Below are 12559 nucleotides of genomic sequence, written 5' to 3' on the forward strand. Positions count from 1 at the left end.
GAAAATTAATCTGCAAAAATTCAAATAATATTATGAGCGCGAAAAAATATACACGAAGAATTTATTTTGAGAATCAGAAAGATTAAAAAAACGCGACAAAGTTTTTTCCCTCCGGATGAAATTCCAACGTGCGCTTCTAAGGTCAACGTGCATCCTTTGCTAAACGAATGAATTCATACACATTTTGCTGCCAGATTTTTATTGACGTGATACAGACGGGTGTACATCTGAGCCTCAATAAAACGCGAGTAATCGTAAATCAATTATGCGAAAGATATTAGATCTTATATTCGTCAATAAAGTTATAAAATCCGCAAACAATGCGAAAATTTGCGCATAGTCCCTCGTGATCAAATATAAATGCATCGCGTCGCTTCGCTAATGATCGGATAAACACTCTCGAAAACGCAACAAAATATTTGCTCCACGAAATAAGCTCGCACAAATCGCATCTGACAAAACTGAAATTTAACAATTATATATAAAATCAAAAGCTATAAATTAGTTTGTTTTGAACAAGAGAAGTTGAGACACGTAGCGATAAAATTGAATGAATTCTCAACACGATAAAAATAAGTTTAATAATTTTCTTCTACGGTTTTCGTTTCCTTTTTAAGAAATAAAGATGTTAAAAAAAATCAATACAAAGTAATATGTTACAAAAGTTTCTCTTGGTGTAAATTTTCAAAAAAAGGAAAGCAAGTTTGAAAGAATAATATGATAAATCAACATTCTCTGAATACATATTAGAAACCATTTTTTTTATATACAATTTCTTTTATATTATCTGGTACATCTTTTTTCTAATTAGACTGATTGCTAATATATCTTTTAATATGCATAAAAATATATATTTAAATTCTTAGTGCTTCTGCATGATAGTGCAATAATTTCAGATTTTTTGCCATCACCTATTACTTCAGACTATCAATCTTACTGAAAAGGAACCTGCGTAGATTACAAATAATGGAGAATTATGAATAATATGAGGTTTCCAACGCTGAGCTTTTTATGTAAACTCTTTCAAAGAATCTATCCATTCTTGATGGGGTAAAATAATAACCTCTATAACAAATGCAATAAATATTAAATTTATAGTATTGATTTATATAATTAATTTTATTCTGTCTTTATATAGAAAAATATACACTCAGTCTTAGCATCAGAGTAGAGGGTAACGCAGCTGATGAACAGTATAGATATAATAACAAACTGAATAAAAATCTTATTAATATCATTATGTTATAATAATTAAGATTTTTATTCAGTTTGTTATTATATCTATACTGTTCATCAGCTGCGTTACCCTCTACTCTGATGCTAAGACTGAGTGTATATTTTTCTATATAAAGACAGAATAAAATTAATTATATAAATCAATACTATAAATTTAATACTTATTGCATTTGTTATAGAAGTTATTATTTTACCCCATCAAGAATGGATAGATCCTTTGAAAGAGTTTTACATCATTCATTTACATTACAAGAAAAAAATTATTAGACGTGCAAGAAATGCAGTAAATTGCCAAGTCTAATAAGTACCCGCGTCAATACATACTATGTATACTAATTCACATTCTCAATTATGCTACTGTTATTATTTGTCATCAGACAATTATAAACATACACATAATAATTAGATACATATTATATATATATACGCACATGTGTGCATAAGAATATATGGAATTTATAAAAGCGGGTGCTTATTAGCCTTGATACGTTACTGCCTTCTGCTACGGACGGCCAGAAAGCATTTTCAGGTTCAGGCCGTATTGCTAAGAATCCATAGACGCGGCAACGCCGCGCGGCGTTGCCGCGTCTATAGCATATGTCTCTCTACCACCGTGCGTGTGAGCAATTCAGTGGTGTGTGTACGTGTACGGAGTTTCGCGTTGTCACCACCAGTGGTCACCACCTTACGTGGTGGCGTTTTCGCGTCGGAGTTCGGCCTTTGCTTTAGTTGACATTACCGACGTCGAGGAAGTTCGGCCTTAGCTTTAGCATCCCCTTAAGAGTTTTATCTGATTTCATTCTTTCTCTCATAATTTCATTTTCATTTATAATCCCGTCTTCATTATTCGGACTTGCATAATTATTTTTATTTTCATTATTGATGTCATCTTTTGTTTCTTCTTCATTTGTTCCGTCAATTATTTTACAATAAACTTGATTATTCGCTAAGTGTCGAGGATTAATTTGCGTAATCGCAATTTCTACTCGGTTATTATGCGTCTCCATATTTGACTCAGGATTGTCAAATAATTCGTTTAATGGTTTAAGACGCAGGGTTGGTACTTGAACTTCCCGTGGGCTATTTTTAATTTTGGTAGATATCCTATTTTTATTTCTGGATTTTCCACTCTTATATAAAATAGAGATTCTGACCGCGGAAAAGCTGTAATAGTTTCCGGTGAGAAGAAAGGTATACTAATTCCTGATACGTTTAAGTGTCCCGTCGCGTAATCTATGTTTGAGGAAGTTTGCTGAAAAAAGTCGTTGCCTAATAGACCGGCTTGTGGAATCGGCAAATCATCTGACACTACGTTAAAAGTTACTGGCTTTTCAAAAAGTGGTAAAATAACCTCTCCGAGGGTATAAACGGGGTATTCATTTATACCGCTTAATTGCAAAAGTTTATTGTGATTGACTGTATTGTTATTTGATAAAAATTTTTCTTTAATTAAATTCGGGCCGGAACCGGTATCCAGCATAAGGGTAACGTGTGAAATTGGTTTACCGAAATCTACCTGAATAGTCGGCACGCGACGGTGTTTATCGAGATTTACGGTTACGGGTCGTATCTCTATTGATTTTTTGTCTATTGAGTTTTCTGAGATGTCGATGGGTGTGAGACCCGTTCGGACCCCTGCTGCACACCCGACTTCGAGGGGCCACTGGAGTTTCCCTGATTAATAATTGCTTGCCTGCGATTATTGCTCGCAATGCGTAATTCGCAATTTTCGAGGAGATGCCCTTCTCCCTTGCAATAACGACAGAACAATGAATTTTTGACTGTTGCATTCGACTCTGTTTTAGTTCGGCAATTTCTCGCAATGTGCCCGAGATTATTGCAAATTTGACAAACGATTTTTGGTTTGCTTTTTGTATTAAGTTGTTCATTCTGTTTCTTCCAGCAATTATTAGCTGAATGCCCTGGTTTATCATACCATTGGCAAATTACGGTCGGTTTACTCCGATTGTTAATAGTATTTATTCTACAAGATTTAGCATTGTGACCGGATTTTGAACACAATTGACAAGTGACATGACTTTCTTGAATTACATTGACGGATCGTCGGGCCTGAGGGTCGCGGAGGCGACATTTGTCGGCGCTATGCCCGCGTTTTTTACATATCTGACATATGAGAATTTCGGTTCCAAGATCAATTTTATTATGAGGTTGCGGCGAAGGCTGAGTTAATTTCCTACAGTTAGAGGCTGAATGTCCCTCTTTATAACAGATCTGGCAGGTTTCCCGCAAACGATTAGTGTTCGATGTTTTGCCTGCAAGATTACCTTGACCCTGTCGTAAATCTGTCATTTCGTACAGCTCTCTTTCTATTCTCAATGCGTCGGCCACAGTGGCTTGGACATCCAAATTTCTTGTCACTCTTTGTTCAATTTCCGGTTTCAACCCTCTAATGAAACATTTACACATGTCCCTTTCTAACGAGGCTTTAATATTTTGACCGGGAGCGGCAGCTTGTCCTGAATTTTTATGTGCTTCTAATATCTGTTTTCCCAACAATTTGACCCGATTCGCGTAAGTTACTACATCTTCCTCTATTTTTTGATAGATGCAACCTAACTCTCCTTGTAATTGATAAATATTTTTAGCAGCGCCATAGACTTGTTCTAAATATTTTGTTAACGAGGCTACCGTATCGAAATCTTGATCTTGTATGGTACGACGAGCTTCGCCTATAATTCGGGTTCTGATTATTTTAGTGAATTGAGATTCTGCCTCAGCGGGCAGCATAGCTTTCGCTTCCTCGCATCCCTCGATAAAGTATGTTAACGGAATATTTTTTCCGTCAAAGAAAGGAACGGCCTCTACCGCGTATTTTAATGTCGCGAAAGGGTTAGCGTGCGCCATTGTTCCTGCGAAGCTTATGAAAGAATTATACTGATCTTGTCGTGCAGGAAGTAATTTTTTATTCGAGGGATCGTCGGAAACGTGACACTAATCTTGCAGTGCAGGTGGTAATTTTTTATTCGAGGGATCGTCGGAAACGTGACACTGATCTTGCGGTGCAGGTAGTATTGTTTTATCCCAGGAATCGTCAGAAACGCAAAGGGTGAAATCGGACGCGTCGGTTATATTTGATTTGCCCTCCGCAGTCTCGCCAACGTTTGGGGTGAAAAGTTGTCTAGGTGCGGATTTAATGTTAGGAAAGGGAGTGGAAGTATATGGTGTAGAGCTAAGTTTAATTTTGCCTTGATTCTCTAGGGCTTGCTTATAAAGATCTTCAACTTCAGCTTTATCTGATTTAGACCTCGTACTCATCACCACTCTCGAAAAAATCACACATAAATCCCGGACGAGCCCCCAATTTTTAAGTTCTGTTACGTCCAACCCCGGGATTAGGATAAGAAAATCTGGGAAGCGAAGGAAAGGCTAACCAGGGGGGTCGGGGTAAGGAAGGACGCAACTCGAAACTTAAGAATACTGCTCGCAGGTACGCGCTCTGCGGCGCGTGGCGCGAGCCCGAACACACTTTTATGACTCAGGAAGGGTCAACGTTCGTAGGGACGCTAGGACGCCTTCCGTGAGCGGTGCGATCGTCGGTCCTTTTTCGAGTCAAGGAATTTAATCCCTTTAACTCGGGATCGGACCTCGTGCAATTTCGAGAGGGAGATGAGTAGGAGAGGTGGCCAGTTATAATGAATGCAGATTGAAATCAACGTTTAGCATAAGACAACATTTATTATGACAATATAAACTAGGTAAACAATAAATGAGAATTAAGCAAATGAGTAGAATACATTTATGAAAGCGAAGGTCGGACATATATGTAAGGTATGTGTGTTATTAAATTGAATCAAACATACTAAGTCGGATGCAGTGAGATGTATATGGTTGTGAAACATATAAGATCACAACACACATAAATTAAATTTATTCCAACAGGTTTCATGGGTTAATCTAGTGTAACGACCTCGGGATCGATATGGTCCTCGAGGGTGACGGTGGAGGTGGTCGACGGAGTCGGGGATGGTCCTCGGGAAGAGGAGGGGGAGTCGGGAGGTTCGAGGAGGGCGACCGGATCGCGGTTGACGGGGACCACGCGAAATGGGGCCACCCGACAAACCGGACGATAAGGTGCGGGGGAAAACCGAGATGGGAGGATAATGGGGCGAGATTGTATGACGGGGCGACGCTGTTGTGAGGAACAGGGTTCCTCTGAGAAGGCTGGTAGGGGCGGTGGAGTGGCGAGACGCGAAGCACCGGGCTGTGTGGGACAAGGTTCTTCCGGTTCCCTGCGGGCCCGCTTGTGGCGACGTCTCCCGTGTTTCGCGGCGTTTCGCGACTTCTTATTGGTGGGACCGGCCGAATCCACTACGAATTAGCGGATTGTTAAAATTTAAGTCCGTCACGTGCGGGGAAGTCTCCTCATGCTTTGGAGAATAAATCTAAAGAGTACTTCGAGTCCACCAACGAGTCAGCTAACCCTAAGCAATATACCCCGAGTCCGCTTACCCAGCTAACCCAAAGCAGTGTACCCCGAGTCCACCGACGAGTCAGTTAACTCAGAGCAACATACCTCGGATCCGCCGAGCCAGCTAACTCAAAGCAACATACCCCGAGTCCACCGAGCCAGTTAACTCAAAGCAAAGGAGGTTGTTCGGAATCGACCGATAAATCGGCTAATTCGGAACAGGGGTAGCAAGAGGGATGGAAGGGCTATACTGGGAGACTTCCCTAACGCGTGGATATATGAAGAAGAAGGGGAGCATATATATATATATATGGTGTGTGTAGAACTTACTACTTGTCGGTGATCGAATAGCTGGTTCTTTGAAATCGCTGGCTCTCCTTGGGTGCTGTGGATAGGCTCTCGTGGCACTCGATGGGTTTAAGTTCACGCACAGAATTTAACTTGAACTCAAGATGAGATTTGAATCTGGCGCAGTGAATTGAAAGGAGGCGACGAGATGATCTGCCTGAAGAGGAGCTGCGCAAGAGAGCAAGTCCTGCGATGTCGCGATTTATATAGGAAAGTTCTAAGGATGGGAAGGGTGAATTGCGTGTGGGATGTGTCAGGTTTTCATTTTGGGAACTTCTGGTTGGCGGGATGTTTCTAATTGTTGTCTGAAGGATTTCTTATTGGGTGGGATGGTCTTCACCCAAGAGCTGGATTCTTAAGTTTTCGCCTATCCTAGAAAGCTAGAGACGGTTGTCGAGTTTTCCGGGTGTTCATTGGTGAGTCCCCTCGTAAGGCCCCCACTGTCTTGCTGGGGGTGCAACCTATCGTTTCCTCCAATGACTCATCTGTTTTTCGACTATCGCCGATTTCTCTTTTATTAGGGTCCCTTATTTATCTCGCGACCCTGCTCGAATTACCGACAGACGACGCATATGCCTCCAATCTCAAGTGCAGTTTTTATTGCAGTTTTATTGCTAAGTGCAAACAGAAACTTCCGCCACGTGCTCTTACAAGATTTCCAAAAGCACGTTTTAGATCTCGTTTCTGTTTGTCGGAACATTGCGCGGGAAATCTGAGCTAGTCGCACGATACAGTACAGATCCCCATCAACCCCTGTCTGGAATTAAGGCCCCTTTCACGCGTCGTGTCGCCGGGTTTATAGTTATGGGCCCGATAAGGTTGCTGAGAATCTGGTCACCATACGCCCCGTCCGTCACCAATTCGTAATCTGGAGGGTTGGTTTCATTTGATCATAAAAAAAGGAATGTGAGGAGATCTAAACTCACTCCCCGATCGACAACCGTCTGTGCTCGGTTTGTGTATCCTAATCTTAAGGGCCACTCTTAGCCGCACAAGAATTCCCGCGAAAAAGGGAAATCGTGGAGTCTGCAGGACGTAACACCCCCCGCCTTAGACAAATGTTGGGGTGTATAATACAACATTTGCAGACTAATTGATTGAGAGACGATTTCCGTTTTTCGCGAGCTTTTTGGTTTCTGTTTAGAGAAGGAGGAAAGAAAAGGCGACCTCCATAAAGTTCGTCCTTTATTCTTTCGTCCTTCTGGTTTATGCTGTTGCCCGTATGTGTATGTATTAGATTGTTAGATCAAAGATTTTAGAATGGTAATGCACATTCAAACGCAAGAGGAATATTTTAATGTATACGTATATATATTTTTCTACTTATTTTGATAATATCTTAACGTTATTCGCAACGCGCAAGATTTCGGTTTATGTGAGGCTGTCTTTCCTTTCTTTAATGGGGCAATAATTCTGCCATTATTAACTAGAGCGGGTTGTCCACGTGGCTGTCATCCGTCCCGAGGCGTCCCTTTTTTTTGTGGCAGTTTTTCAACTGACCCGTGCGGCAGCCCAAAACTCCTTGTTTTTTTGTATGCTTTTCCAGCTTGCCTACAACCTTTAATGTATTTGTGGCATTCGCCGGTTTAACACTTGCCATTAATTAGCTGGATTGCTATGTACTCATCTGCGGGCGTGGTATCCTTACGGATTAGGTCGCTGAGGATGACAAGGGCTAGCTGAATTTGTTCAGCAGCCGTTTTGCATAGCAATGGTGGCAGGTTATGATAAGATAAATGAGATTCCCAAACGGAATAACTCATCGGGGTGCCATTGATAATTGACACAAAAAAAAAATATATATATATATATAATATATATATATATATATATGGGACGTTCCATGTCAACCGGGACAGGACCGTCTCCAAAATTCTATTGAACCGATTAAAATGGTTAAGGGCTTAAAATCTTTGTTTTTGTGCGCTTTATCAAGTACAGTGTGGTACTTTTTAAAATTCAATATGGCGGTCAAAATATGGCGATTCATATGAGTTAAAAACACAAATCATATGATTAAATTGTTGTTTCTAATGGAAAAAAGAGGATACATAGCTTGTGAGTAGATAACACTAAGATTTGGATGTGTCTAAAAAAAATGGCGGATCCAATATGGCGGACAAAAAAACCAAACTTTTACCAAAATTTATGAAACTCAGTATTTGGGGGTTTTGAGGTCGCTGATTACGAATCCGTTCATGATTTTTTTAAAATTCAAAATGGCGGATCAAATACGGTAAATAAAAAACAAAATTGTTGACGAAATATGTGAAACTTAGTATTTGGAAAGCTCTCTGCGTTAACAGGGTTGAGACTGTCTTCAAAAGTAGGTTATGAAGCCCGCATTACTTTTTTTTAATTTTTTTTAAATTTTTTATTAATTTTTTTTACTTTTTGAATTTTTTTTGATTTTTAAATTTATTTAATATTGTATAGTAGACATAATTTGCGTTACATCAGAGTAGCGTTTTACTTGTAATCTTTTTGTGTCAGTCGGAATGAAAGAGTGTCCATGTTGGATTTTGGTAACACTAGGAGCTAGAGAGAATCTTTTTGCAAGTTTTTGTGCGTCCTACTGTGCATTTCTTTGCTGTACTCAAAAAATGTTATGATTGCAAATTTATTTTTTGCCCAATTAACCCTTAAATGCCACCCGGGGTCCAGCGGACCCCAGACCCTCTACAATGATATATTTTCAAATGTTCCCGCCAAAAATGGAGCTCATATTTATTTATTTATTATTTTTGATTTTTTTGATTTTGGAGCCAATATTTTAACTGTTGGCGATCTTAATTTTTTATACTATGTTGAAATTGAAATTTTAACAATATAAGCATTTTATTCTCTTTTCTAAGCCTTGAACAACATTGAAAATAATTTTCATAACTAAATATCAAAAAATCAATAAGTAAAGAGACATTTTCATGCTGGGGTCTTTTAGACCCCATGTGTCATTTACGAGATTCTTGAGAGGTGTGGCATTTAAGGGTTAAAAAGGTCATGCGATGTCAAGATTGCCTCGGATGATTGAGCTTGCTCATCCGAGGCAATCTTGACATCGCATGACCTTTTTAATTGGGCAAAAAATAAATTTGCAATTATAACATTTTTTGAGTACAGCAAAGAAATGCACAGTAGGACGCAAAAAAACTTGCAAAAAGATTCTCTCTAGCTCCTAGTGTTACCAAAATCCAACATGGACACTCTTTCATTCCGACTGACACAAAAAGATTACAAGTGAAACGCTACTCTGATGCAACGCAAATTATGTCTACTATACAATATTAAATAAGGTAATTCTTCAGTTTAGCTACCTCAGCACAGAAATCGATGCAATTAGGCTTAATCAACGCGTTTTTGCACGAAACGAACGAATCTGGCAGAAAAAAGTGTCGCTCTGCCCCGCGACGCGAGATATTAATCGTTAAAGTTGACAGGAATCATAACCTGATAGGAATCATAGCAACACTGAACGTGCCCTGCGGCCATATGCGCATGCTCAGTCAGCTCAGTAGCCGCACGCGCATGCAAAAGTGCGCCAATTTGAAACTAGTGTGCAAAATGAGAACTAGAATAAAACAAATGAAGCGCGCTAAAATCATACGTGAAGTCGCAGGCACGTGCAATGTTAGGCTTATTAGAATTTGCTCGTTTAACATATAATAAAATAGAATTAATAGATTTTTTGATTCAGCATGGCGTATTAGCGAATACAATTAAGTGTAGTCAGTGCGGTGACAATATAAACATCGATAAAGATACATTAACATATCGATGTAGAAGACGATATTACATAAAAAATATACATAAAAAACGTGTCTGCAAACAGTGCGATTTTTATAAAAGTGCGAAAACTGGTACTTGGTTCCATAAAAGTCACTTAGACATTGCTACTATTTGCAAAATAGTAGCATGTTTTTTGATGCTTCGACACCCGCGTCACGATATCACAATGGATGAGACTGGCGTGGCGTCAGCCACGATTACAGATTGGTTCAATTTTTGCCGAGAGGTAATTATATCTTAATTTATGTTAATAATTGTACTGTATAGTAAAGAAAAATGTATAATAATTAATGTCGAAAAATAATTTTAATATTATTTTTTTACTTGCAGGTCTGTGTGTTTTGGGCAGATAAGTATAGTACAAAGCTTGGTGGCCCAGGACACACAGTTGAGATAGATGAGGCAAAAATTGGACATCGTAAGTACAATCGTGGCCGACTTTTAAAGGGTAATTGGATTTTTGGAGGGTACGAGCGAGACTCAAAAAGGTCTTCATCGTTCCAGTCGAGGATCGGACAGAAAAGACACTCCTGGCATGCATCAAGGAATGGATTCTGCCAGGAACCACGATCATGTCAGACTGTTGGAAGTCTTACAATTGCTTGAGCAATGAAGACTTCCAACATCTGACAGTGAACCATTCCTATAATTTTGTCGATCCTGAGAGTGGTAAAAAATGTTGAAAATATATATAAATAGGTAATTATATTATTAATGTTGCACTATAATTTAATATATTTTTTCAATTTACAGGTGCACATACTCAACATATAGAGCGCGTTTGGAGAGAGGTTCGGGCAAATATTCCAAGATACGGAACTAAATCCGAGCACTTACTTGGATATTTGTCCGAATATCTTTTCACACGCGCCTATAAACGACTGGAACGTATCGAAGCCTTTTTCGAGATCATCGCGAAAATGTATCCTCCAATGTCCACTACCGAGGTCCAGCCAGTATCATCCAATCCGGGACCAAGTACAGCACTTTAAAAATATGTTTATCGCACTTTTTGGAGACACGTTTTTTATGTTATATTTTTTATGTAATATTGTCTTCTACATCAATATGTTAATGTATGTTTATCAATGTTTATATCGTTATCGCACTGACTACACTTAATTGTATTTGCTAATACTCCATGCTGAATTAAAAAATCTATTAATTCTATTTTATTAGAATAATAAATCACTTACATATCACTTACAATTAGCTTTTAATGATGAACATAGGTTAGATGACGCGCTTTAAAAGTATTTAACTGTTTAACCCCCTCCCCATGCATGTACTTTATAATTTCGCTTTACAACTTAGCATGTACTTTAAGTTGTAAAGCGCGTCATAAACCCATGTGGCACCTCGTTTCGCGTGGACACACACACACACACCACACACACGTGTGTATGCCTGCTTTATAGAAGTTGTGATTTTCGTTAAAGCAGGGCACACACACACGTGTGTATGCCCTGCTTTATAGAAGTTGTGATTTCCGTTAAAGCAGGGCACACACACACGTGTGTATGCCCTGCTTCTGCTTTATAGAAATTGTAATTTTCGTTAAAGCAGGGCACACACACGTGTGTATATGCCCTGCTTTATAGAAGTTGTGATTTTTACATAAAAGTAGCCTGCGGCGGAACCCTTCCCCCGCATAATAAAACTAAATAAACTTCCAGCGTGATACCTAACTGCTTGAATCAAGACGCTTGGTTATTCCGCACGATTGACCAGTCAATAGTCATCATATTTAAAATTGGCGCACTTTTGCATGCGCGTGCGGCCACTAAGCATGCGCGTGCGGTCACTGAGCGTGCGCATATGGCCGCAGAGCACGTTCAGTGTTGCTACATGTCGTCGGTATGACAGGAATCATAACCTGATTCTGTCTACTTTAACGATTAATATCTCGCGTCGCGGGGCAGAGCGACACTTTTTTCTGCCAGATTCGTTCGTTTCGTGCAAAACGCGTCGAATAAGCCTAATTGCATCGATTTCTGTGCTGAGGTAGCTAAACTGAAGAATTACCTTAAATAAATTTAAAAATCAAAAAGAATCAAAAAAGTAAAAAAATTAATAAAAAATTTAAAAAAAATTAAAAAAAAGTAATGCGGGCTTCATAACTACTTTTGAAGACAGTCTCAACCCTGTTAACGCAGAGAGCTTTCCAAATACTAAGTTTCACATATTTCGTCAACAATTTGTTTTTATTTACCTTATTTGATCCGCCATTTTGAATTTAAAAAATCATGAACGGATTCGTAATCAGCGACCTCAAAAACCCCCAATACTGAGTTTCATAAATTTTGGTAAAAGTTTGGTTTTTTGTCCGCCATATTGGATCCGCCATTTTTTTTAGACACATCCAAATCTTAGTGCTATCTACTCACAAGCTATGTATCCTCTTTTTCCATTAGAAACAACAATTTAATCATATGATTTGTGTTTTTTAACTCATATGAAGCGCCATATTTTGACCGCCATATGAATTTTAAAAAGTACCACACTGTACTTGATAAAACACACAAAAACAAAGATTTTAAGCCCTTAACCATTTTAATCGGTTCAATAGAATTTTGGAGACGGTCCTGTCCCGGTTGACATGGAACGTCCCATCTATATATATATTATTTTTTTTTAATTCGCGAGTTTTTTTTTTTTTTCGCATTAGATAATTCATGGAAGGGAATATGCTGGGACCTCGTACTTATTTGACAATCAGTGGCTATTTTATGCTACTTGTATTTATATTTTATTAGTGTA

The 12559-nt window shown here is 38.8% G+C and overlaps 1 pseudogene; it reads left to right on the forward strand.

Moving 5' to 3' along the window:
- The first annotated feature begins 9501 nt into the window (after positions 1 to 9501).
- LOC139786546 (uncharacterized) lies at positions 9502 to 10689 on the forward strand (annotated as a pseudogene).
- Positions 10690 to 12559: the final 1870 nt, after the last annotated feature.

The sequence above is a fragment of the Temnothorax nylanderi genome, unplaced genomic scaffold, assembly GCF_030848795.1.
Source record: "Temnothorax nylanderi isolate EJ_2023f unplaced genomic scaffold, tnyl_v1.0 TNYL_tig1071_pilon, whole genome shotgun sequence".
In the NCBI taxonomy this organism is placed as follows: Eukaryota; Metazoa; Arthropoda; class Insecta; order Hymenoptera; family Formicidae; genus Temnothorax; species Temnothorax nylanderi.